Here is a 26,802-nt window from a genome sequence, read left to right as displayed (position 1 = left end):
ATAATTAAAGTTGAAGAATCTTTTAAGGTTAGTGTGTTCTGTTTAATTCTGCTCTCTAATCCTCCCGCTTTCCCCACCCCCAGTAAAATGTTTTTTGTTTGTTTTGGGGTATCAGTGAAGCCAGATTTAAAGATAGGTAGTTAGTGTAGTTAGGTAAATCGGGTCTAAGGTCCAGTAAGATAAGAAAACAGAGACCATTATAGAGAAAGGAGTCCAGGAAACCAGAGCAGCTCTTGGGGAAATTGAAATGCTAATGTGCCCAAGGCTCGGAACCCATCCCAAAGAACTGTTAATGAAACAGCTCCCAGCAAACAGTGAAGTGCTAATCCAAAACTGCCCCAGGCCCTTCCTGCCCAGATTACATCTCCAGTCCACCCATTTCCCACCTTTTGGCCTTCCCACCTGCTTTTTATCGCTGCAGCATAGAGTGAAACAAAGGACGTGAATGTGGGAAGACTAAAAGAAGACCTTAGATATAAAAAGGGAAGACCTCCCCCTTCCAAGGATTCCGCCTTTTGGGTCCCCTTCTTCCTGGGGGGGGGGGGGGAAGTCTTTCTGCTGTCCTTTAATAAAGCTTCTACTTTCTACTCTAAACTTACCTCTGCTGCTTCTCTGGTGTTATACTTCAGCATTTGCGGAAGCAAGGACTTGTCACCGGTAAACAGCGGTAACACCAGGGATTGAACCCAGGAGTGATTAACTGCTGAGACATATCCCCAGTCTTCCCTTATATATATGTATGTATATGTATATGTATATGTATATGTATATGTATATGTATATGTATATATTTTATTTGGATTCAGTGACTCTCTGAGTTGCTTAGGACCTTGCTAAGCTGCTGAGGCTGGCTTTGAGCTTGATTTTCCTGCCTCTGCCTCCAGAGTTACTGGGATTACAAGCATGTGTCCCTGCACCTGACCCCAGTAGAATGTTAAAATATTGTAACCCTACAAAAATCTCCCCAACTCAAATCCTGAACGAAAGAAATGACCTCTTACTTGACCAGAAACATGATTTATTTTAGGTTGGTTGCTTTTTTAAAGATTTTTTTTTTATTTTAAGAAATGCAAATCAAAACCACTCTAAGATTTTGTCTCACTCCAATCAGAATGGCAGCTATTAAGTATAAAATTAGATTTAAAGAAATAAAAAAGAATACAAACAACAATAAGCGAGGATATGGGGGAAAAGGTACACTCATACACTGCTGGTGGGTCTGTGAATTGGTGCAGACAATATGGAAAGCAGTATGGAGATTTCTTGGAAAATTGGGAATGGAAACACCATTTGACCCAGCTATCCATCTGCTTGGTCTATAACCAAAGGACTTAAAAACAGCATACTACAGGGACACAGCCACATCAATGTTTATAGCAGCACAATTCACATATTGCTAAACTGTGGAACCAATCTAGATGCCCTTCAATAGATAAATGGATTTAAAAAATGTGGCATGAATACACAATGGGATATTACTCAGCAATAAAAGAGAATAAAATCATGGCATTTGCAGGAAAATGGATGGAGTTAGGGAAGATAATTCTAAGTGAAGTTAGCCAATCCCAGAAAAACCAAAAGCCGAATGTTTTCTCTAATATAAGGAGGCTGATTCATAGCAGGGTAGGGAGAGGGAGTATGGGAGGAATAGAGAAAATCTAGATAGGGCAGAGGAGTGGGAGGGGAAGGAAGGGTGCAGGGAGTTAGAAATGATGGTGGAATGTGATGGACATCATTATCCAAAGTACAGGTATGAAGACATGAATTGGTGTCAACATACTTTATATACAGAGATATGAAAAATTGTGCTCTATATGTGTAAAAAGAATTGTAATGCATTCCGCTGTCATATATAAATAAAAAAGTAATTAAAAAAGAATCATTACTTTTTATTTGAAATTATTTTTGTGATTATGATATTATATAAATAAAGTAGGTAAATAGAAGAGTATAGAGAATACATAGATAATTATTTATACAAATTTAATCATAGTAATGTTATATCAAATCATTGGGATAAATTATGATTTTAAAATAATGTACTTCTGCACCCTTAGGTATCCATATCCATAGAAGAAAAAATATTGGATCCTGCCTCATCATATTCAAAAGTAATTTCTAAACGGATGTAGTCCTAAGATGTACTTTAAAAAATTAAACATTAAAAAATTTCAAGAAAATTTAAGAAAAATTTTGTATAACATTGGCATTGAGAGAAATTGTTCAATTAACACTGGAAATTCAGGAGATGTAAAGAAAAAAGAATGACATATCCAACAACACTAAAGTTTTCCAGTTCTTCTACAAAAGATAAAATTGCCTTTGTGATTTTTATACATATTTTTTAGTTGTAGTTGGACACAATACCTTTATTTCATTTATTTATTTTTATATGGTGCTGAGGATCAAACCCAGGGCTTCACAGGTTCAAGGTAAGTGCTCTACCCCTAAGCTACAACCCCAGCTCCACCTTTGTTATTTTATAGCACTAGTGCATCATTTTGTTTTCTTACTGGTGATCTTCTTATCAACAGAATTATAACTATAAATTATTTTCAATTTCCTTGAAAATCAGAGAAAGAATATTTGATGATGAGTCAATTACCTAAAATATATAATTTAATTTAGTAAATTTACATCTAGGGGTTCTAATAAATTAGAAAGAGATACAAATTTATTTTAAAGCATGTTTGTATGTATTTTACCATTAATACAGAAATATTGGGGGACCAACCTAAATGTTCCACAAACAATGGAGTAATAATGATTAAATATGTTACGTGACACTCAAATGCTAGAGTGTTACACATTCTTGAATATTATGTCTTTAAAGAACTTTAAGAAACTTTCAGGAGAACTCATGTTTAACGTTAAGTAAAAAAAAAGTACTATCTTTATAAAAAAGTTCCAATTTTAAGGAAAAAAAAACATGCTTAAGAAGAAACTGGTGGGCTGGAGTTGTGGCTGAGCTGTAGAGCATTTCCCTAGCACATGTGAGGCCCTGGGTTTGATCCTCAGCACCACATAAAAATAAACATGATAAAGGTATTGTGTCCAACTACAACTAAAAAATAACTATTAAAAAAGAAGAAACTGGTAAATGGAATTTCAGAATATTAACAGTTTTGTTCGGCATGGTGGCACAGGCCTATAATCACAGTGGCTTGGCTTGAGAGGCTGAGGCAGAAGGATCTTGAGTTCAAAGCCACCTTCAGCAATTTAGTGAGGTGCTAAGCAACTCAGTGAGACCTTGTCTCTAATAGAATACAAAATAGGGCTAGGGATGTGGCTCAGTGGTCAAGTGCTCTGGAGCTTAATCCCTGGTACCCCCCCCCCCAAAAAAAAAAACAAGAATATTAACAGCTGTCCTCAGGGTGCTAGAAGTGTAAATTTAAAAATCATTCTTTACATATTTTTGTGTTTTCATATTTGCAACAATGAGTAATTATTACTTTTATAAACAGATATAGAATGTTATTAAACATTTTTTAATGAAAGCAAATTATGCAACAATGAGGTAGCATTTTTTTGCCTATCAGATTGGCAATATTTTTAAATTGTTAATATTCCAATTTGGCATTTGGCAAGGATATGAGGAAACTGGCACTCATACATTCTGAGTTGGAGGCTCTTGAAAGTTTATTTTATAAATATCATTTGAGGAATGTATTAAGTCCATATACAGTGATAATACAACTACAAAGAGCTGGACTACATTTTATTTACATAGGGGCTAATTTTCACCATAACTCAATATAGCTAAAGAGAGAAACTGAGTCATAAACTGATCTAGATCACCTGCTTAAATCTTTGCCCTGTGATAACAAAATCAGATTTGCTTAACTATTTCATAAATACTGAAAGTTGTTTTTATCTGTGGTCTGGATTAGTGTACATAATAGCTAAAAATGACTCTCTTAAAATCTATGGGTTCACCTTCAAAGTATTTGCTATAAATGTCATCTCATGAGAGGGGTTCACACTTGATCTAATATAGAAGTAAGATGTTACAAAATGAAATTTTGCTTCTCTTTTAGGTGTATTTATGTGATATTGAGATGTATGTGTAAAATATTACTTATTCATTTATATGCATGTTTTCCTGTGAAATAATAATGGTATTGACCTCAGGATTTTCTGAGGGTTAAATAAACTAATGCATGCAATGTGCTTGGTATATAAGCTAGCATATAGTAAATGCTCAATGAATGTTGGCTTGTATTATTTGAACATGTTGTTTAAGATTTCTATTTGAATAACAATAACTTGAATCAGACAGTTTTATTACAATATTTAAGTTTGAAGAAGGATTGCTTTAAATATATTTCTGAAGGCTCAAGTAGAGTGAATATTTGGATATAAATATGGGATTTGTCCATTTCATAGAAGGCATAAGGGAATATTGAAGGATTGAAGGGAATGAGGATTGGCTTGGAAATTAGACAGTGATTTAGTGAATGAAGTGGCTGTAGACCACTTCTCAAGGACTTTAGCCCTTAGCTTTAATGAGAGTTATATGATAATAAGAGAATATGGGGAAAGACTGTTCTGGTTGTAATTTACTCCCCGCCCCCCCATCTGTAAAGCAAGGAGGTTGAACTTGGTAATCAATAGCCAACATTTTCTATACACTTGCCATAAATCAGGTGTTTTATAAGCACAATTTCATTTAATTTTCCCTCAGATAAGCCTTATGAGTAAGGTACCATTATTCTTTTCAGTTTACAAATGAAAAGGCTGAGGTTAAGAAAGAAGTCATGTAATGTGGTGTAGGGTGGCTGGCCTAAGTCCAAAACCCATATGGTTTCTCCTCTGCTACTCTGCTCCTCAGGCCCCCAGCTCTAGTAGTTGATGATTTTGGGTAAGGAACATTTAAAATTTTTGTTATTTTACTGGTCTTTAAAAATGGCACATACTGGGGGGGGGGGGGCTGGGGTTGTGACTCAGCAGTAGAGCACTTGCCTAGTGTGTGCAAGGCCCTGGGTTCAATCATCAGTGTAAGGGACCGGCGAACGACGGAGGAAGAGACCACCAAGAGACCGACTCATGCAACAGCAAAAGGGGGTTTTTTGAGGATCCAGCGCACTGGGGCTCCGTGCTCACTCAAGAAGGGAGAGCGGCCAAGAGCCCCAAGCAGGGGTTGAGCAGTGCTTAAGTACACTTCTTTAGGGAGGGCAGGGACTTTACATACATCACAGTCCCCTTTAACAAATCACCATACACCTCGGGAAAATCAAACAATTCTCAAACATGATTAGTACATTCATTGGCGGGAACAGGTCGGGCTGGAGTGATAGGTCATTCCTAAGGAGGGGGATATATTCAAACTGATTGGTTTGGGCCCTGAGGTGCCTACGTGCCTAGCTGCACTGGGTCCAAGTTGTTAAACAACTAAGTGGTCAGGGGGGATTATTTAATGGGCAGTCCCGGGAATTGTACTAACAGCTACAGGAATTTCAGGCTTTGAGTGTAGCATAGAAACTTAACAATACCTGGTCCTTTACATTTTAACTCAGGCTTTGCAGCTTAGAAACTTTACAATACCCGGTCCTTTACATTTTAACGTCAGTTTCATTTATCCTTTCAGTCACATAAAAATTTATTTTTATTTATCCTTTATTTTTATTTATTTTTATTTATCCTTTCAGTCACATAAAAATAAATAAAATAAAATAAAGGTATTGTGTCCAACCGCAACTAAAAAATTAAATATTTTTAAAAAATGGCACATATTGGAATATTCTTATATATGAAAGAAAGAAAGATTTGGATGAGTTATGAGGCTGATGCTCTATTATTTCTCCTAACATTACTAGGCCAGAACCATTACAAAGAGTGGGCAAACATATAAGGTAACATTCTTGCAGGTTTTAATGCCAATCAGAGCACATTTCACTCCATTTTGGCTTGTGGACAATAGAATTTTTTTTTTCTTTTTGGAAAAGTTGCTAAGGCAATTTTCAAGGATAATTGCAGAGAATTTTATTTAGGGGGGGATAGGAATTAGCTTTAAAAAGACAATGAATGAGTTTCATGAGAGAAACTGAAATTAAGTCCCATTAAAACTATGCTAGGATCTTGATTTAAACTTCACTGACTTTATAGATTAACTGGGGAAGACCTGACTCTTTATAATATTGCATCTTCCCATTCAGGGTCATTAGTGTCTTTCCATTAGTTTTTGTCTTTCAAATTAGTTTTAAAACTGGTAAAATGTACTGGAATGTAGGGAAATGTTTGTTTGAAAAAAAAATAATCATTTCTCCAAACTGATATTTAGGACTGACTACCTACTACACCTTTGACCATTTTATATTTTTTCCTTTGTGGTGATGAAGATTGATTTTAGGGTTTCAAGTGTGGTTGGGCAAGTGCTCTACCACTGAGCTACACCCAGCCCTTCCTCCGTCCATTTTTGAAAGGAGTATCTTAAGTTATTTATATTCACAGTAAGATCTGCCTAGGTTTCTGATTTCACTAGTTGTTTCAGACACTCCACTAAAGACAGTATTGGTACTGGTTATTAGTGCTGCAAAAAAAACAAGTTTTGATAATGGCAGACCCTAACAATAACTTGTCTATGCAAATATTATAAAGTCCTACTGCTCGTAGTTGAATTATTATTCTACAAGCCTGTGAATAAGGATTAGCACGCAAAGGTTTATTATACAGTTAATGAAGAACAGTTGTTTTCTGTTCTTCCATAAATAACTAATGTCAAGAGCAGCCTGGCTATCTGTTTCAGCTTCTTGTTACAGAAGAGCAAAGTAGGCAAGGTCTAGATATCAGTGCCTGCCAATGGAGTGGTCCTGTTAAATTCTATGTAGCTTTGGAAAGTTTAATTTTCATGTTTTCAGTGTTTTTATGTTGTATTTTTCAATAGCACTGTATATTTCCCTAACTCTTCCATTTCCATATATTTATCTATTCAGTTTCTAAGTGAATTGATAGTTCTGAACGGATGCATTACTTAGTGAGGCTGATATAACAGCAAGCCTCCTGGTGTGGTAGGAAATCCAGGCTCTGTTACTAGTTATTTTATTTGCATCTGTTTCTTCATCTTTTAAAAAGGGGTAATCTCTGTCTTCCTAAGTAGTAAACAATGGTACAAGTGTTTTCTCTGAAATGTTTGACAAGCTGCCTGGGGAATATTTTGCTCTTGTGTGGTAGTTCTTGGAGGGTTTTTGTTTTTTGTTTTTTTTTTTTTTTTTTTGGTACTGGGATTGAACTGAGAGGCACTAGACTACTGAGCCACACCTCCAGCCCTATTTTGTATTTTATTTAGGGACAGGGTCTCACTGAGTTGCTTAGTGCCTCACTGATGCTGTAGCTGGCTTTGAACTCACGATCCTCCTGCCTCAACCTCCCAAGCCACTGGAATGACAGGCATGCACCACCATACCCAGCTTCTTGGAGGATTTTTTAAAAATATATTTTTAGGGGCTGGGGATGTGGCTCAAGCGGTAGCGCGCTCGCCTGGCATGCGCGCGACCGGGGTGCGATCCTCAGCACCACATACCAACAAAGATGTTGTGTCCCCCGAGAACTGAAAAATAAATATTAAAAATTCTCTCTCTCTCTCTCCTCTCTCACTCTCTCTTAAAAAAAAATATATATATATATATATTTAGTTGTAGATGGACATACAATATCATTGTTTATTAATTTATTTTTTAATGTGGTGCTGAAGATCAAACCAGTGCTTCACACATGCTAGGCAAGCGCTCTGCCACTGAGCTACAGCCCTAGGCCTGTTGGAGATTTTTTGATGACAAGAAATAAAAGGTTTGTTTTGACTCCCAAAACGTGAAAAAGAAAGAGCTGGAAATAGGGCGGATATATTTGGTTTCCTTTTTAAAGATTTTCTTCTTCATTCTGGTTAAATATGAAGGAAAAGGTGAGATATGGTAGGTAATAAAGATGCCAAAACTGGGGGCATTAGTAATAGTTTAAATAATAAAGATCTTGAAAGTACAAACAGTATTGTTGGTCTGATAAATATATTTATATTATGCACATATGCATATACATATATTGTAGACACATAGACAAACAACCAACCACAACAACAAAGGATCATCAGGCTTTAGTTACTTCTTTCCCCTGTATCTTGTAAATTTGGAGGAAACTCAGAAAACTGAGGACTCAATGTTTAGATGAATTACCTAAATGAAAATTTCTGGGCCAAGAGAATGATAATAAAGGAAACTGGCAAAAGTACCCTTTAATTACAAGTTCTTTTTAATCTCAGTCTAACATATTGATTTTTGTGTTATACTGGGTCTATGTTGTGTTTGTTTTATTTCTACTAAGTGTATTGAGGGCAGGGATGATCATTCTTCCAACTTTTGTTTAACCCTACTACAGATATCAGTTCTCTGTATACTCTAGGTAACCAGTGAATTTCATCCCTGAGAAACGATTACCTATTTCTGGGATTAATAACAAGATCTCATAAAATTAAAGATGACAATTAAACCTGTTGTTTGAAGTCCTGAACTTTCTAGGTCAGTCTTGAATAAGGAAACTGCATGACTGCCTCAGCAATATTTATAGGCAAATTATGTTTAAGTGACTGGGTCAGTTGGAAATTAAATGCGTACTATGGCTTTAGAGCAGTAACACACAAAAACTGTAGCTCTGTACTCTCAGCTAGCCCCCGATTTGTCACCTGGGATGTTTATTAAAAACTCAAAATGTTTAGTCTCACTTAAATCCTGATCAAAACATATGGGGGTTATATAGGTACCCATATTCAAACAAGAGCTCCAGATGGTTTTGATGCGCACTTTTAAGAAGTACTGTAGTTTGTAATTTGAGAGGGTGAGGCATATCTGGTAATTCTATGGGGAAATGGAAAATAGCAAGCAAAGTGAAATGCCCATTATCAGCAGGAAGAGGAAGCTAGTCCACCATTATGCACCAGGGAACTGGAAGAATACTTGACATTTATTTCGTTTGGTGATATATTCTTGGCAGTTTGTCCTGGCTCATTTATAGTTTCGTCTGTCCCTTTTTAAGTCCTGAGACAGTTCGCTGGAATTTTATTTTTACCAGTATAATTTTTTGAATCTCTTGGGAAAGGCGTTTGTAGGATTGGCTTATTCACAACGATCAGGGCCATTAAGATGTCACAGTGCTGCAGTGACTTTTTCTTATCAGTTCTGAGTTCTTTTGCCATTACAGGGCCGTGGAAAAGGAAGGCGTAAAGTGAAAACCCTGCATCGTTGTGATTATTTCATTAGCGGGCGGGAGTGGGGATCTTGACGCAGTGAGAGGCAAGATAAACGGATGAGAAACATTAGATCAGGCTTCCAGAAGAAGGAATGCCTTCAGTCAGAGTGTTAAGATCTCTCTGTAAAGGAAGAGCAATGAAGTCCGAAGATAAGTCTCTTTAAAGGGAATCTGGCAAACAACCTCAAGGGAACTGTCAACCTGGGGTGGAGTCCGCCGAAGTAGGTGTGGGCGTGGGCCGGTTCTGCATCTCTCCGCAATTACGCACCAGGCTCTTTGGAAACACACTCGACAGCTCTGCCACCAAGTCGGAGAGCAGCGGCAACCCGCAAGGAGCCGTTAGCCGCCTCCGCGCCCCCTCAGCACCCTTCCTTTACAGCTGGAGCCCGCTCTGCTCCGCCTTTTCGGCTGACGTCCGGGGCGAGTGGGGGCGGGCATGTGGGTGGGCCGAGCCGTCTGCCGCCTGCGATTTGGCCGGCTCAGCCACACCACCGCGTGCCCCCGCTCCTCCCGCCTCTCCGGGCGCGTCTTTTCCGGGCTCGCGCCGCGCCCCGCCCCCGCCGGCTGTCTGGGTGCGCGCGCCGCTGCTGCGGCTTTTTCTCTGGCCTCCGCGGCGCGCCCCTCCTTGCCTTAGTGCTCGCGGGCACGCGGCTCCCTTTCGTGAGCTTCCCGAGGGCTAGGCGTCGGCCGGCAGCGAAGACGTGGAAGGCAGCGCCTTGGGTGAGTAACCCCTGATAACAAGGCTGCGGCCCCGACACTCCTGCCTTTTGGTGTCTGGGCTCCAGCTGCCTGGGGGTTAGCATAGCTCACCTGAGCCAGGAGGAGGCTAGGTGGATATTCCTTTCCCCCGAATCCGCTCGCTTTCTTCCCGAGCCCGGCCAATCTACCCTCCCGCCTCTCCTGAGGCCAGGAAGGTTCCTGAGGTCACTATCTTCTCCTTTGGTAGAGGCTGGGGTCCTCGCGAATTGGCTTGTCTCTTTTTGCCGCTTATCGTGACCCAAGGCCAAAAGTCATCGTCCTGATAGGAGTATGAGTCTTTGCCATGACCCTTTTGAGAGGAGTACATCAAATACTTGCTAGACCTCCAAACGACCTTTAGGGCGCCCCTAGACCTCAGCTCCATTTTGTCCCCTCCCAGTCACTCTCTGAGAGCCAGGGGTCCTTCTGGCTACAGAAGCATCCGCCCTCTCGAATTTGAGAGATGCCTATATCCTGTTAACATCCATACCTTTAAAAGGTGATGCTAGAAAACAGATGGATTCCAGCAAAAGCATGCTTTCCCCCACCCCCAACCCCGTCCTTTATATCTACATCCCTGCCTTCACTTGCTGCTGTGTATTTAGTATTAGCTTTATTCACTTCCTCTTCCTCTCATTTGAGTACCCCAAAGAACTGTGGCTGAAGTCTACAGACACAGAAAAACCTAGGAGAATATGATTCATTGCCTAAACCCATCAAGCGGTTACATATTTGAAATAAGACGTCATTTCTCTTTTTACTCCAGCATCTCCTCCTCCAATGGCATTTTTTTTCACCCTCTTGAAATTAACTTGTTTTATTCGCTATTTTCACCTTTAAAAAAAGTTCATCCTCACTCTGAGAAATGATGGTGAAATGCAGAATAAGTGTAAAATAACACTGAAATGAACCCCATTGAAAAACTAAGCAGTTTGATTTGTTGGTTAATTGTTTAATCAACTGCTCAGTTTCCTCTTCTGCAAAAATAAGGATGTTGGTGTAGACCATAACTAAGTTTCCTTCTAGTGTTTTTATTCTTGTACCTCTAAATTAGTGCTTATTAACATGTTGCTGTATAACGGAGATTTAACCTGAGAAAACTTTTCCATCATTGTTTGTAACTTGAGTTTTTCTTTTATTTTGTTTCTAACAACAGTATTAAATGTTCTTGAGATAAAACGCAGCAAGTGTACTGCCAATAAGCATACCAATCAAGATTCTAATGGTGTAAGGTCTGTTCCTTAAATTGTAAAATAACTCATCTTTTCAGTTGAGTTAAAAGCTGAGACATGTGAGATTCCTGTTACAATTAACACTCTCTGCCATTTAGGTGGCAGATGAAACATTGAAATGTCAGTACACTTCCATCTTAGACTAGAGTGCTTTATCAGACCATAAGTAATTTGACACCTAAAAAAATCCATGGAAAGTGTAATGCAACAATTAACTTTGAGTACATTCAGTTTTGTGTATGTGTGTGTGTATCTCTGTGTGTTTTGGAAAACCCCTATTTGAAAAAAAAACCCCACAAATGATTCAGTTTAAGTTTTTGTTTGAGTGTTTGGGTCAGAGATGAGATGGCTGGACAAAGAGTCTTGCCCAATTCAGTGAGAAGAAAATGAGTTGGGACTCTGGAGAGGCTCATGTACTAGTTCCAGCTCTACTTATATTTGTAACCTTGAACAAGTCACTTTACCTTTCCTGGTTTTCACATTTTAAAGTGTCTTCAGACAGTTGGTAGGATAATCTGGAAGTTCCTCAATTTGAATTCTGTACTCATACTCAACAGATATGATGAATATGTGTGTGTGTGATGCACTTTACATTGAGACTTTGTCATAAATCCTGATATATCATTTGCTATTTAGAATGTTTTCCTCAAAGGTCTGCATATGCTAGCTTCAATTTAAATATACTTAATTCCTAATTCATTGTAACTTAGTGACTTCCTTACTATATGTGGAAGTCTATAAATTGGGAAGCATTTTACAAAAGTCAGACATATTGTTAACTTCTGTTTGTAAATGAAAGGTGTATATACACACACACACACACACACACACACACACACACACATATACACACACACACACACACATACACATACCACACTGGTTTTTAAACTTCCATTGCTTTTAGAAATTTGTAAGGAAATGTATACATACTGCCTTATAATTGTTATTGGCTAAGAACTTTAAAAGAATATGCAAACATCTCATTCATTGTGTTTATTCACTCAATTAGCTTGTTCCCTCATCTGTCACTTATTTTGTGCCAGGCCCTCAAAATACTATGGTTATGAAGACAGCCTCTACTTTTTAGTATGTAGTCTGGGATCGTGGTGGGGTTGTGAAGAGACAGATGTATGTGCATTTAATTGTTATTGAAAGTGGCAGCAAGGGCTAAGGATATAGCTCAGTGGTAGAGCACTTGCCTAGCATGTGTGAGGCCCTGGGTTTGATCTCCAGTACCACAAGCAACAACAACAAAACACAAAAACCAAACCAGAGACAAAAACAAAATCCTGGGGGAAGTTAAGGTTCCATAAGGGAGGAGATGATTGTATTAACTATAGCCTATAGACTATTCAGAATTACTTTTGTTTCCTTCATTGACTTTCAATTGCTGAGCCCTTAGCAAAAAAGACTTGTCTTACATATTCTTTTTTTCTTGACTTTGAATTTTGACATAGTTGTAGATTGTCTCATATATATAATATAGTTATACATGATGTTACCATTGGGGATACATGTAATATATATAATGGTAACATCATGCATAACTATATTATAACATCACAACCAAGAAATTGAAATAGATACAATCTGGCCATTTTATTCAGATTTCACCAGTGTTTTTTTTTTTTTTTTTGGTGGTGGTACTGGGAATTGAACCCAGGGATGCTATACCATTGAGTTCACAGCCCTCTTTATTTTATTTATTTATTTTGAGACAAGGTCTCACTGAGTTGCCCAGGTTGGCCTGGAATTTGTAATCCTCCAGTCTCAGCCTCTGGGATTACAGGTGTGTGTCACTGAGCCCAGCTGATTTCACCAGTTTTAACATGAACTCTTTTGTAGATTGGTATGATCACCAGAGGCAAACTACAGACATCTCCCTACCTCCCTGGCCACTTGGGAATCATTGATCTGTTTTCCACATTTGTTGTCTTGTCATTTTAAGAATGCTAAATAAATGGAATCACACAGTATGTAACCATTCGAAACAAACTTTTTTTCTACTTGGCATAATTTCCTGGAGATTCATGTAGAGAATGTATCCTTTATCAATATTGTGTTCCTTTCATTGCTGAGTAGTATTCCCTAGTACTGATGTGTGTTTATAATCATTCTCTTCTCAAAGGATATCTGCTGTTTCTGGGGTCTTATTTTTTGGGGGGTGTGGCTATTATAAATAAAGATCCTATGAAATACTACATACAGATTTTTCTGTGACCATTAATTTTCCTTTCTTTGGTTTAATTGCCCAAAAGAACAATTGCTGGGTTGTTTGATAGTTACATATTTAGTTTTCTAAGGAACTGTCAAACTGTTTTCTACAGTGGCTGTATGATTTTTTTACATCCTCATTAACAATGTATGAGTGTTCCTCATCCTTGCCAGCATTTGGCATTGTCACTGTTTTTTAAGTTAGCCATTCCAATGGGTTTATAAACTATCTTCCCATAATTTTAGTTTGTGATTTTTGAATAGCTAATCATGTTGAATGTCTTTTCACTTGCCCATTTGCCATCTCTAGGTCCCCTTTAGTGAAATGTCCGTTCATGCCTTTTGTTCATTTTCTATTTGCATTTTTAACTGTTGAGTTTTGAGAGTTCTTTATATATTTTAAATACTAATCCTTTAGATATGTGGTTTGAAAGTATATTCTTTTAATTTGTAGCTTGTCTTTCCAACCTCTTCACAGAGATATTTCCAGAACAAAGGCTTAAGTTTGGATGAGGTCCAGTTTATTAATTTTTCCTTTTATGGACTAAGCTTTTGGTGTCAAGGGATCTTACATACTTTTCTTATTTAATTTTATTTCCCTCTGTATAATATCAGTTATTCCTGTAAGCAATGTGAGCATTTTCTCTTTCAGTAATCCTAGAGCTCAAATATATTTTGTTTAAAAGTGGCCTTGAATTTAGTATGTGAATAGTCACAAATGCTTTTACTTTATTAAAATGGCTCCCATCCTTTTGTACCTTAAACATATGACATCTACTTCACCAGGCTGTCACATACAACATAAAAAATGTGTATTTTAAAATAAACAGACACATGATGTGTCAAGAAGGTTTTTGGTTTCACTTTCTAAATTAAAAGTATTTTGGCAAAACTGTAAGTTTTCTCATCAAAGATTTTGATAAGTAACCCAAGGAACAAATTTTTGTGTTCTCAGTTAAACATACTTTGAAAGTCTACTTTTGCATTTTGAGTAATCATGAATCATAACCATGTATTGGTGAGTTTTTCTCATTGTTATTAGAATAATGAATAAAAGATTATTGAATTTGGCTGGTCAAACTCTATATTTTCCTTTTACAGTTGCACTTAGCATTCATTTTAATTGTTTTTAAAATAAATTTTAGGGCTGGGGTTGTAGCTCAGTGGTAGAGTGTTTGCCTAGAACATGTGTGGTACTGGGTTTGATCCTCAGCACTACATAAAAATAAATAAATAAAATAAAGATATTGTGTCCAACTATAACTAAAAAATAAATATATAAAAAAATTTAAAACCCCCAAAAGGTCTGGGGATGTGGCTCAGTGGGAAATCACCTCTGGATTCAGTCCTTAGTATAAAAACATAAAGATATGTACTCATAAGAGCTTATATAAAGAGTTAGTGATTAATTATGAGAATATTGATTTCTGCAAAGTGGTATGAAATTATCACTTGTCCCTTCATTGTTATCATATTTGCTCAATTATGTTTGCAGCTAGTGTAATATATTCCTGTTTGAAGAAGATCAACATTGGTTTAAAGTAGATACCAGGAAAATGTTCCCTGTGGCGCCAATCCTACCCATTACCTGTTTTAGTAAATAAACTCTGCTGGAATGCAGCCACATCCATTCATTTAAGTATTGTCAGGCTGTATTCACAATATAACATCAGAGTTAAAACAGGACCTATGGCCTGATAAACTTATTTACTCTCTGGACCTTTGTAGAAAAAAGTTTGATCCCAGAGATAAATCAACCTTATAAATTATCATTTTCCTATGTTATCAAGGAAATTTAACAGACTTTGCCTTGAATTTTTGTACTCTTTGTTTACATTTTCAGGGGCTATTGTGATTCAGAAAACTGTATTTGTTTTCTTGACAAAGTTAGCGATCTTAGTAAGTTGGAAAGATTTATTTTGTTGTTATTGTTGAAGTGTTAGTTATTTTAATGTGAATGTAAATTTACAGGTATGGCAACTAGAGGTCTATGCAATCATAATGTGAGTAATCTTAATTGTGAGTAATCTTAATTGTGAGTCACAGTGATTGGTAATTAGTAAGCCAGGCAGGGCAGCACGTTTGCTCCTGAAATTGCTATGTGATCTTTAAAGATATAGTAGTATGAAGCTATCAAACTGAACTTTGTCTATTGTCTACTATTTTGTTTGCCTGGCTTCCTTCTTTTGTAAGTTAAGCTGACACTTTAGTTCTTTTAACTGCCCAGTGTTGTTGAAAATGGAAATGGATTTAAGACCCTTGCTTATGCATTCACAAGGAAATGGATACCCACCTCTTACCATACAAAGAAATTAAGATATATTTTTAAATATAAGTACATAGTTTTAGTACTTTTGGAAAGTATGGCATCTTAGAAAGTTGAAAAAGTAAATGTGAGACTAGAGAGAAATAGCTTCCACATATGCAATAGAAACTTTCATTGACTTCCACTTACCTGAATCACCACATTAAATGAGGATGTTCAATTTCCTATCACTGAAACTTTGCTATTAGTAGGTTATTTTGTAGCATTCCAGTGTGCTTGTACACCAAGATGTTTTTATTATTTAACCTGTATAGTTTGGTTGTACATGTTTTTTTTTAAACATGTAATTTGTTTAATATTTTGTAACCTGGTCAAACACAAGTTGGGAGATTTGGAGCTCTTACTGAAAATTTGCAGATGAAGTAGTACAATGTCTGGGGTTTGCATCTTACATTGGGGTGGAGGATAGTGTTGGGGAGTGGGTAGATATTGAAGAAAACACAATTCTGTTATGTAAGCTTCATTATATTGAAACAATTGAGTGTTTTAGGAAGAGTTGGAAACAAGTTGCTAAGGGAAATACTAAGTAGGTATGGCTAGGACAACTATAATATATTTGTGTAAAATTAATGTAGAAATCAAAACAGTTTTACACTCACATTGCTTTGTAAGTATCTTTTAAATTATTTGAAGTTTTGTCCTAAGAATTCAGTTTAAAGTTGTATACAATCAGTGGGCCTGGAGTTAAAGACAAAAGTCTTGGCCTCATGGCCCTATATCAAAATGTTGGTGAATGATTGTACATTTTCCACTGATAAAATAAAATGTGTGTCATGCATATTTAAAAATAATTTTCACCCAAATTTAACTTTTTAATTAACCATCAACTGTTCTAAATCACATTAGATAAAGGGCTTCTGTCATATAATATGCATGATATATAAGGAGATCCTATGGATAAGTAAGGCAGGCACTCATTAAAAAAGTTGCAGAGGAATATAAGTTGGAATTTCTCAGAAAAAATAAATAAAATGATGAATAAAAAAGAAATGTTGCTCAAATTCACTCTGATAATTAGGGAAATGTGGGTTGGGGCTGTAGCTCCATAGTAGAGTGCTTGCCTTGAATGTGGAAGGCACTGAGTTCGATCCTTAGCACCACATAAAAATAAAATAAAGGCATTGTGTCTATCTACAACTAAAAAATATTTTTGAAAATATGGAAATGTAAACCATTTTTCACCAACTACATTAGAAAAAAACTAAACATAACTACTTTTAGCAAATGAGCACAGTCGTACACTGTACAGGTCTTTGAGAAATAATAATCTAATCCTCTCATTTTAAAATGTACATATATTTTGATCCAGCAATTCTGGGGAATATCTCCACATGTATATAAAGCTATATAAGGTGTCACTACAGTGAAAACTTGGCAGAAACTTAAATATCCATCAGTAGGGGAATGATTTAAATAATAGGTTGTACTGTAGAATACCATAGAGCAATTAAAGGAAAAAATAAAGAGACCTATTTGAACTGACATAGGAGTTCTAGAGAATGTTGTTAAGTAGGAGATGAGGTGTACAGTTGTGTACCGTAATTCCACTTATCTAAAAACAAATAAACCCTTATCATTGGTACAGATAACAAAAAAGGTCTGATTGATAACACACCAAGAGTAGCTACCCCTAGAGGAAAAAGGAGTGCTGTTAGAGGAAGGCCACATTTTACCCTATAAAATTCTATAGTGTTTTTTTTTGTTTGTGTGTGTGTGTGTGTGTGTGGTGCTTGTGATTTTACTCACAGTGCTTGCATGCAAAGCAAGCACTTTACCAACTGAGCTATATCCCCAACCCCTCTATAGTGGTTTTAAAACAATTTGTAATTTATTTTTATTAGTAATTTTGAAGATTAATATATGAAACATTGGCACACTGAAGGGTAATTACAATATGATTTCTTTATTACATAACAGTACTGTGCTAGAAATGTAATGGCTTGTAGGTAAGTGAGCACTCAGGTTTTTTTTTTTTAATATAACTTTAACTTTTTACCCTATACAATTCTATTGTAGGTGTGTTTTTTTTTTTTTGTTTGTTTGTTTGTTTTGTGGTGCTGGGGACTGAACTCAGGGCCTTGTGCATTCGAGGCAAGCACTCTACCAACTGAGCTATATATCCCCAGCTCCTCTATAGTGTTTTTAAAACACATGTATACATGCTTGTAATCACAGGTGCACACACATGTATATCATCTTTCTACAAAAATGGGTTGTCACTATACATACTGATTCATAAACTTGTTTCCTTTAACTTAAAACTATACTGGGAACATTGTTCAGGATCAGTAACTGAGTGAATGAAAAAGATGTCTGGTGAGACTATAAGAACATTGTACCATGTAAATGTAATGTTTTAGTTAAAATAACCAGTTTCTAGGAAAAACTATAATCTTGAAAAAAGTTATGGTCACCAGAAACAAATGGTCAAGGAAGCTTTATGTTCTTGGTGTTGACCAGTTCAAAACAGAATATTTTAAATGTAACTGTGAACATGTTACAGTCATATGTCTCTTAGTGATGGGGATGTTCTGAGAAATGTGTCGTTAGTAGATTTTTTTTTTTTGGTCTGATTTATGTCATTGTGTGAACCTAGGTGGAATAACCCACTGCACACTTACTGAACATAATTATATATGCTATGATTTTATATGACTGGTAGAACAGTAATTTTGTTTACACTAGCATCACCACAAATATGAGTAATGTATTGCACTACAACTTTCATAGGTGATAGGAATTTGTGAACTCCACTGTAATCTTATGGGACTACCATCATATATATGGTGCATCATTGATGGAAACATCATTATACAGTGCTTGCCTGCAATTAAGTTGTAGTTGCTAGTGATGATATATAAGTGAATTACATTAAAATGTCATTAGGAAGCTTGTATATTTTCATGAACATTTAAAAAACTTAACCCAAATGATTATTTTTGGTAAAAGAAAACCAACAGCTGTGTCTAGTTTTTGGTTAAAGTTACACATGACAAAGTTATATTATTTTACAATTTACAAGAGTAAAAAAAAATCTTGGTATCTGTAGCAATGTCAGTCACCTTCTGTATATCCCTCTAGAAAATGAAGAGCAGAGCTGTGATGGATAACCAGGATAGATTTGGGCAATTATGTCTGTATACCTCTTTCTCTTATCATTTATAGGCATTTATTAAACATATCCACTGAAGGCCCATAATATCCTCTGGGTTTATGCTGTGGGGTTTAAAGGCAAAAATACATTGTTTTGTGATGAAGACTTTTTGTTCCTTTAATCATTTTTTTCCACAAATTCAATTGTGCATTTTATAAAAGGTGTTAAAATGATTAAGGATCTGCCTAGCCACCCATATTTTTGTTATGATGATGGAAACAGCCTCTATTTTGCACGACTATATGCATCTTGGCCTTTTTAGAATTGATTTTATAGCAGGAGTTTTCTCTCAGAGGTGCTACCAAGTTAGCCGACTTTACAGGGGAGTCAGGGTAGAGGTTCCCTAGTTCTCAGCTGATTAATGGGAAGGGGATGTGTGATTAGATTATTAAAGAGGTGTTGAAAATGTTAATAGTGGATTCTAGTGGTTGTTAGATGTTAATACAGTGGAAAGGCATGATGAAATACCTGTTTTCTCTTAGGTATTTTGTTTATTACCTTTAATGTGTGCTTAAACTATTAATACTGTAAGAAAGTAATGATAGGTTTTGAAGGACCACTCCCCTGAGGGTACCTGATTGATGTGTCTTCAAAGAAAGCCTAAAGAAGTGGGCAGAGCTGCTACTGCTAGGAAGATGGTGATCCTTCACTGTGCTCAGAATATGTTTCTATTTCTCATATGAACTGAAAGCTAAAAAGTTCCCTCAGACAGGAAACAGGAACTTGGTGAATGAGCTTAAAATTCAGTCATGACTTTGAGAAGAGAGCTCACACTAATATTGCATGGAATGAATCCAAGCAAAAGATGCTGTGTTCCACATAACCACTGAAGATACCAAGTTGAGAAGTAGCCTAAAAGAATAATTGAAAAAGGATAACTTTACTGAAGGATAGAACAGAAGTATTCATAACAATTGTCAGATGAATGTCTTTTAGACAAATAGGGCAGAAAAGAGAAAAGCAAGTATTCCAACAATTTGGAATCACCACTTTCTGAAATTGGTCAAAGGTCAATTACAATGTTATAGGATGTTTTAAAGTCTTTGGTGGAATATTTGGGGTGCAGAAAGTGTCAGGTAGCAAGGCAAGCCCAAAATGGTTTTAGAAGGCATTGGGATCCTCTGCACCTAAACAATTCCTTACTGAGTAAGTTAAGAGTTTCCAAGATGCAAGTTGTTTCCATAACCTGGGACCTAGAAAAGTCAGGGCTCAGGTGCAACTTTGATGAATTATGCAACCTTTAATTGGGAATCCATGTAGTGCTTATTTCCCCAAATAGTCAGCATTCTCATTCTCATTCAAACACTGGTACATGTTATACATTTTTAAGCAAAATGACTGACCTCTTAAGGATGTTATGCAACTCAAAAATTTCCCTAGAAATTTGTAACCACTTTACTTAGATTTTGGTTTTAGGTCAGAATTTTTATGTGGAAGCAGGTTCTTTTCATTTATAAACATAATTACATTGGTTTGTAACATTATATTGATTTCCAAAAAAATTAAATCTTAAAATATTTGTAGGAGAGAAGCTTTCTTTGGGAAATAGCCCTCAGAGAATTCAGGAGGTTCCTTTTACCCAAGGTTTTCACTTTCTACAGTTTCAGTTACCCACAGTCTTAGTTATCCACAATCAACCAGTCTAAAAATATCAAATAGAAAGTTCCAGCAATAATCAGTTTATAAGTTTTAAATTCTTTGTATTGTAGTATGCTGTGATAATTATTCTATTTTTATCACAATCTCTTCTTGTGTCTAATTTATAATTAAACATTATCAAAGATATGTATGTTTAGGAAAAAATAGTGTATATAGAGTTTAGTGCTAGCCACAATTTCAGGCATGTGAAGAATGTCTTGGAGTGTATCTCCCATGGATTTGGTGGGTACCATACTTCATTACAGGTGGTATTAAAGTACAGGCTATTTTATAAGAGACAACTAATTGTAAAATTGAAAATCTTCATGTTGAATGCCCCTGCCTTATTTTGTATTCCTTTTTTGAAATGGAGTTCACCAACATCACTTTTTAACAGGTCAGCCATATCATTGCATTTATTTTGGGGATTTGCTTGGCTAAAAACTGAATGATTGGTAATTCTTAGCCCCAGGATTATAAAATAGTTAGTGGAGTTAAAAAGACACACCAGCCCAGCCAGCTGTCTTGAATCCTAGCTCAGTAGGGGTATAATAATAAAGTATAAATAAACATAAGTGCTCTATAAAGGTGACAGCTCTGGCACTTGGGAGGAAGAAGTTCCAGTGGTGGGGTAGCTCCCCAACCCCCGTCTTATCCCTGTGGTACTCTGCATTTTTACCATTGTTGTTTGTTTACCTGAAATATTTCTATGGAGTGACTGACTTATATAATTGCAATGCTAATAGAAAACTGGGGATTTTTTCCTAACACAGTTTTCAAATACTGATGTTTTTTCTCCAAAACAAAAACAAAAACAAAACCCCTAACACTAAGGACTATACTTTGTATAATATGGACAATGTATTTGTCTGCTCACATCTTGTTTCCAGTTGTCCTCAACTTGGGAAGGCTGTTGACCACTTTCCTCCCCCACCTTTGTTTGAAGGGTCATCTTTCTCAGGACACTGCCAGCAGGAAACAGGAGGTGGATGCTATATTAGGGCATTACCGAAGATGTAGAGGAAGTAGCATTGAATTTACCGTCTATAGCCAGGGAGCTCCTTGAGTTTTGAAAACCAGGAATCTCAAATCCAGCTCGTACTTAAGAGACATATTTAAAAACCAAGGTGTACCTATGGGTTCCTTAAGCTAAGTAATATATTGAGAAGCTCTGCAGTTTTTAATTTGATGATCAGTTGCCAGTGAACATTAGCAAAATTGAGTTAAAACTCTATCATTCTTTATCAAAGGTGGGATTATTGTTATTCAATACATACATGCTGCTTTAGTGATTTTAATAAGATGGAAGCAATCGTTTTGGAGTAACTGACTTTGGTTACACATATTGTTTTTCAACTTACAGTGATTTCTCTAAATTTTGACATCATTCCTAGCTAAGGTAATAAGCACTTAAGGTCTTATTATTTGTCTAGTTTTTTCTAGATATAACGTTTTGTCACAGAATCATGGGAAAACGTTTCTTTTTCATTGGGAGAAGTGACCAGGAATTTAAGATGGAAGATTAATTCTTAAACTGTGAACTATGCTATTGACATCTACCTCCAAAGTTAAAGAAAAATCAATGATATTTGAAAGTTGTAGGGTTACCTATTTGGGTTGGATAAAACTGTCCCTTGGAATGATCTAAATTTTAGGAGTTTGAGTTTTGGCCAAGTTTTTTGGCCACATCCTGCTACTGCTACATCATTTCCCCCCTGCTTTTACTGGCACTGCCACATTGCTGCTGAAAGATTACCATGTTGACTGGACTTGGCACCAGGCTCTGAACTTCAGTATTGTTCTTTTTTATTTTCAGGCATAGCAGTCCTAGAAACCATAAGATAAGGGTGTTAAAAGCATTTCGATGATACCTTTTCTTATTCTTTTTTAAAAAGTCTGGCCTGTAAGATATTCTCACATAACCAACAGAGCTCAAGATGATTTATGGTAGGAGGAAACATTTCAAAACCATCCTCTGTGTTGACCTTGGTTTTGTCTTTGAAGAAGAGTGAGCAGCAGATTGCTTCATATAGATGAAAAAGCAAACTATGTTCTTATCTTTTATTGCTGTTGACATTGGTTACAGATGCTTCAAGAAGTATTGAATTACTGCCTAGTTTAAAGATGATATATTTTAGATTAAATAATCATAGAAATAACTGCAAATGGATATCTTAAAGGCATTATAAATTGCCTATTCAGCAAAAGCTAAATGCATTAGGGATTTATGGGCAATATCTACTAGAAGGAAATATCAACACTTGAAATTGCAGCAGGTTCCTTTACTGACCTTTGTTTGGAGACACATAACTCCCTTTTCCTTAAATGGTATTTCATTAGATGGGGGAAAAAACACTTCTGATCTGCTTGGGGTTTTAGTACTCTAGTACTTCTCTTTTAATCTTTTCTTAGAGTTCTTATTTTTTGCAGTGCTAGGGCTGGATTCCAGGGCCTTGCACATGCTAGGCAGGTGCTCTACCACTGAGCTATAATCCTAGCACTGAGTTCTTATTTTGGCACTGTGCTAAACTGTGCATATATCGAGGTATTTTACGTACTTAGGTACTGAAACCTCCATTGGGTGTGTTCTATAGTGGAACTGACCTATTCCAAATTTCACATTTGCTGGAATAAAATAATCAGACAAGAGTGTAATAGCTGGCTAGTCTGTAGTAAGATTGATCAGGATCTTTTAGTTTTCTGTTTGTGCTTTTTGACACTGCGTTTTTCTTTTGTCTATTCTTTTAGAATAGAAGGTCCCTTTTAGGTCTCTTTTAGAACCTCACTTTCATCTTTTACTCTGCATACTTTTTCATGCCCAAATATTTGAAGAAACTTAGAAAAGAAAATCCACTTTTAGGCAAGCCAGCAAATACCTAAGCAGTAACAGGTATAACTGGATAATCGTGGAGGGTAGCTGTTATTACTAAATTTTTAAAAAGCCTATAATTGTCTAGATTGTTATAGGGTTGAGGATTGCCTCCTGGGTGACCTTCATTTCCTATTCTACATATATATTTAGCTTTCTATTCTGTGCATTTTAAATATTGCCTATCAAATAGTAAGCTTCATGAGTGTAAACATTGTAATACTCACTGAATATTTCTTGAACAAATGCATGCATATGCACTTATAACTACCCAGAATTTGGAAAAATAGATTTTTAAGAATACTGTGAACCAAATGGATTGTCATTGGTATATTTTGTCCTCTATTCTGTGTGTTATTATGATGGGTAGTCTTCAGCTATGATGTTTATGAAACTTAACCATTTTTTTCCTGTTTCAATGACTCTACTATGCCCAGTAGGGTAACATCACTCTTGTGTTTAGGAAAAGACATGTGATGTAATTGTCTTTACAATTTTCTGTTGTAATGATAGGAGGAGTAGTGACTTACTGTCAAAGATTTATTCCACTATATGCCTTTTTTTTATATAGGGATGGCTTAATCAAATTGATTCTTCTAAGCTGGATGTGGTGGTGCACACCTGTAATCCCAGCTACTCGGGATCCTCCAGCTGAGGTAGGAGGATCACAAGTTCAAGGCCAACCTCAGCCACTTAATGAGGCTCTAAGCAACTAAATGAGACACTGCATCAAAATGAAAAATAAAAAAATGCTAGGGAATGGGACTGGGGTTGTGGTAGAGCACTCATTTAGCATGCGTGAGGCACTGGATTCGACATTGTGTCCACCTACAACTAAAAAATAAATATTAAAAAAAATGCTAGGGGTTGGGGATGTGGCTCAAGCCGTAGCACACTCACCTGGCATGCGTGCAGCGCTGGGTTCGATCCTCAGCACCACATAAAAAATAATAAAAAAAAAAAGATGTTGTGTCCACCGAAAAAACTAAAAAATAAATATTAAAAAAATTCTCTCTCTCTAAAAAAATAAAAAATGCTAAGGATATAGCCCATTGACAAAACACCTTGAGTTAAATCCCCAGTATAAAAAATATGGATTTTTCAAGTTTCTAAAAAAGTTTTTAGTTTGTACTTCCATATTTAAAGAATGTGATATTACTAAATGGCTTATTTTTAAATTAACATTTTATTTTAGATTTTTTTCTTTTTGGTACTAGGGATTTAACCCAGGGGTGCTTAACTACTGAGCCACATTAATAGCCCTTTTTATTATTTTTTAATTTTGAGACAAGGTCTTCTGAGTTGCTTAGGTCCTTGCTAAGTTGCTCAGACTGGTCCCCAACTTGCAATCCTTCTGCCTCAGCCTCCTGAGTTGTTGGGATTACAGGCATGTGCCACCATGCCCATCGTATTTTGTAATAATTTTAGATATACAGAAATGTGTTAAAGATAGTCCAGAGTTCTGATATATAATTTTTACCTATATTCCCTTAATGTTAACATATTGCATAATGTAACTCTGGGACAATACTATTAACTCTAGAATTCTCTTGAATTTTCATATTTTTCTACCATTTTTTTTTCCTATTCCAGGATTCCAAAGTTTTGTATGTATTAATCTTAGAAAATATATATAGATAAAATGATAAAAAGCAAACACAGTATTGTGATGCTTGTATCAGAGACAACTGATATTTTAGTATGTATCCTTCTATATTTTTTTTTCTTGTGGAGAATATAAATCCATTCCCCCTGCAAACTATTTGAACTTCTGTAAAAGTTAGTCTACAAAATGTATTTTGCATACCATTTTTTTTTAAATATTTATTTCTTAGTATTTGGCGGACACAACATCTTTGTATGTGGTGCTGAGGATCGAACCCGGGCCGCACGCATGCCAGGCCAGCACGCTACCGCTTGAGCCACATCCCCAGCCCTGCATACCATTTTTAATTTGCTTTTTTTAACACAGTATAACAGTTTCTTTGAGGATCCTATTCTCTTTCCACATCCAATGTTTTTATTATGGTTCATTCTCTACCCTTAGATATCGTTTTACGTCAATTTTTTTTTTTTGCTTAGTTAATTCTTGATATCTTTAAGTAAAAGGTCAACCATGCATGTAGGTGTTCTCAACCTTTTCCTTCTTAATAAACCAGAGAAATATGAACATATGCTCCTCAGTAAATTACTTCTCAAAAGGCCAGTGATTTTGAATATGTGTGGTTTTGTGTGTTAGGTTGACCCATTTGAAATTGCTTTTTTTTTTTTTTTTTTTTTTTGTATGTAACAGATTTTTTGCTGTTGGCAGTTTTGTGTGGTTCATCCTAAAGGTTGAAAAAATTTTCTAGGTTATCCCCTTCTCTCTTTTCTTGGTTCATTGAGAATCTTCCAGGAGGCTCTGATAAGTACAACATTCTACCCTATGTTGATGGTAGACTGAGGGAACTTGAATTCCTGTGAATTATTTCTGCCAATAAAAGTAATGGCGACAGACTTGTGAGCTTTCAACCTAAGCTCTGGGGCACTACTGCCACCCAGTGGCACCCTCTAGACAAGCTGTTGAATGTTTTACTCCACGATATCACCCCCCCCCCCCCCTTTTTTTTACATGCTTTTCTGTGATCATGGTCACACTTTCCTTTTCTTCTCACCACCTGTGACACTGGTGCTCAAGGATTTCATTTGACCTAGCTGATAATATTCAGGGAGATATACTAACCTTATAATTTTGCTGTGATATCCTTATTTTAATAGATGCTTTGGAATATGGGGCATGAAATAATAAGTATAAACACACTGAAGAAACTGTTATTTGCTCTGCTTGTGAAGTCATAGTTCTTCATAAGCAGAATGGGCATAAAGTTTGTACTTGGTCAGAATATGGACACTTGTCATGTTTAATAGCAAGCCTCTTGCTGTATGAGAGGAAGCAGTCCTATATATCTCAAATGTGAAGAAGCATAAACTTTCACTTAGAGTGAAAGATTTAGTTTAAAATCCTTATTTGGTTTCCTTTCTCCATTGTATAATTTATTATTTCATTCCATATTTATTCAAGGAATATTTATTAAGCACCTACTCTGAACCTGTACTGTGTTAGGTACTTCAGTGGTCAAGACACACATGATTTTTCTCTTTGAGAAGTAAAGCCTAGCAAGGGAACAGAAATTTAGAAAAGTTTAAGTGCGGTGCTATAGGGTGCTTTGATCATAAATGGCAGATGTAGCCAACATAAATAAATAAGTGGTCAAGGAAGGCTTAGTACAAATTTCATTTAAACTAAGACCTAAAGGAAGCAAGAAAAAAGGAGTAGAGAATGTTCTTGACAGAGTAAAAGGTATGTGCTAGAAGGAGAGGGGAGAGATTAAGGGTGGTGCTTTTGGGAAACTGA

General features: G+C 36.2%; 1 protein-coding gene across 4 annotated transcripts in view; it reads left to right on the top strand.

The window, feature by feature from the left end:
* The first annotated feature begins 9,218 nt into the window (after positions 1-9,218).
* ACSL4 (acyl-CoA synthetase long chain family member 4) overlaps positions 9,219-26,802 on the top strand; it is a 96,448-nt gene continuing 78,864 nt past the window's right edge. For 2 of the 4 annotated variants that reach the window (XR_014020021.1, XM_081277379.1), the window contains exon 1: positions 9,219-9,954. The gene's annotated coding sequence lies outside the window, so the exon portion shown is untranslated. The remainder of the gene's footprint in view (positions 9,955-26,802) is intronic. The other 2 variants (XM_081277381.1, XM_081277380.1) reach the window with 2 other exon arrangements.

This window comes from Spermophilus citellus (genome assembly GCF_964194105.1).
Source record: "Spermophilus citellus genome assembly, chromosome: X".
NCBI classification, from domain to species: Eukaryota; Metazoa; Chordata; class Mammalia; order Rodentia; family Sciuridae; genus Spermophilus; species Spermophilus citellus.
The sequence above is the reverse complement of the archived record's forward strand: the minus strand, read 5'-3'. Positions and strand labels throughout refer to the sequence as shown.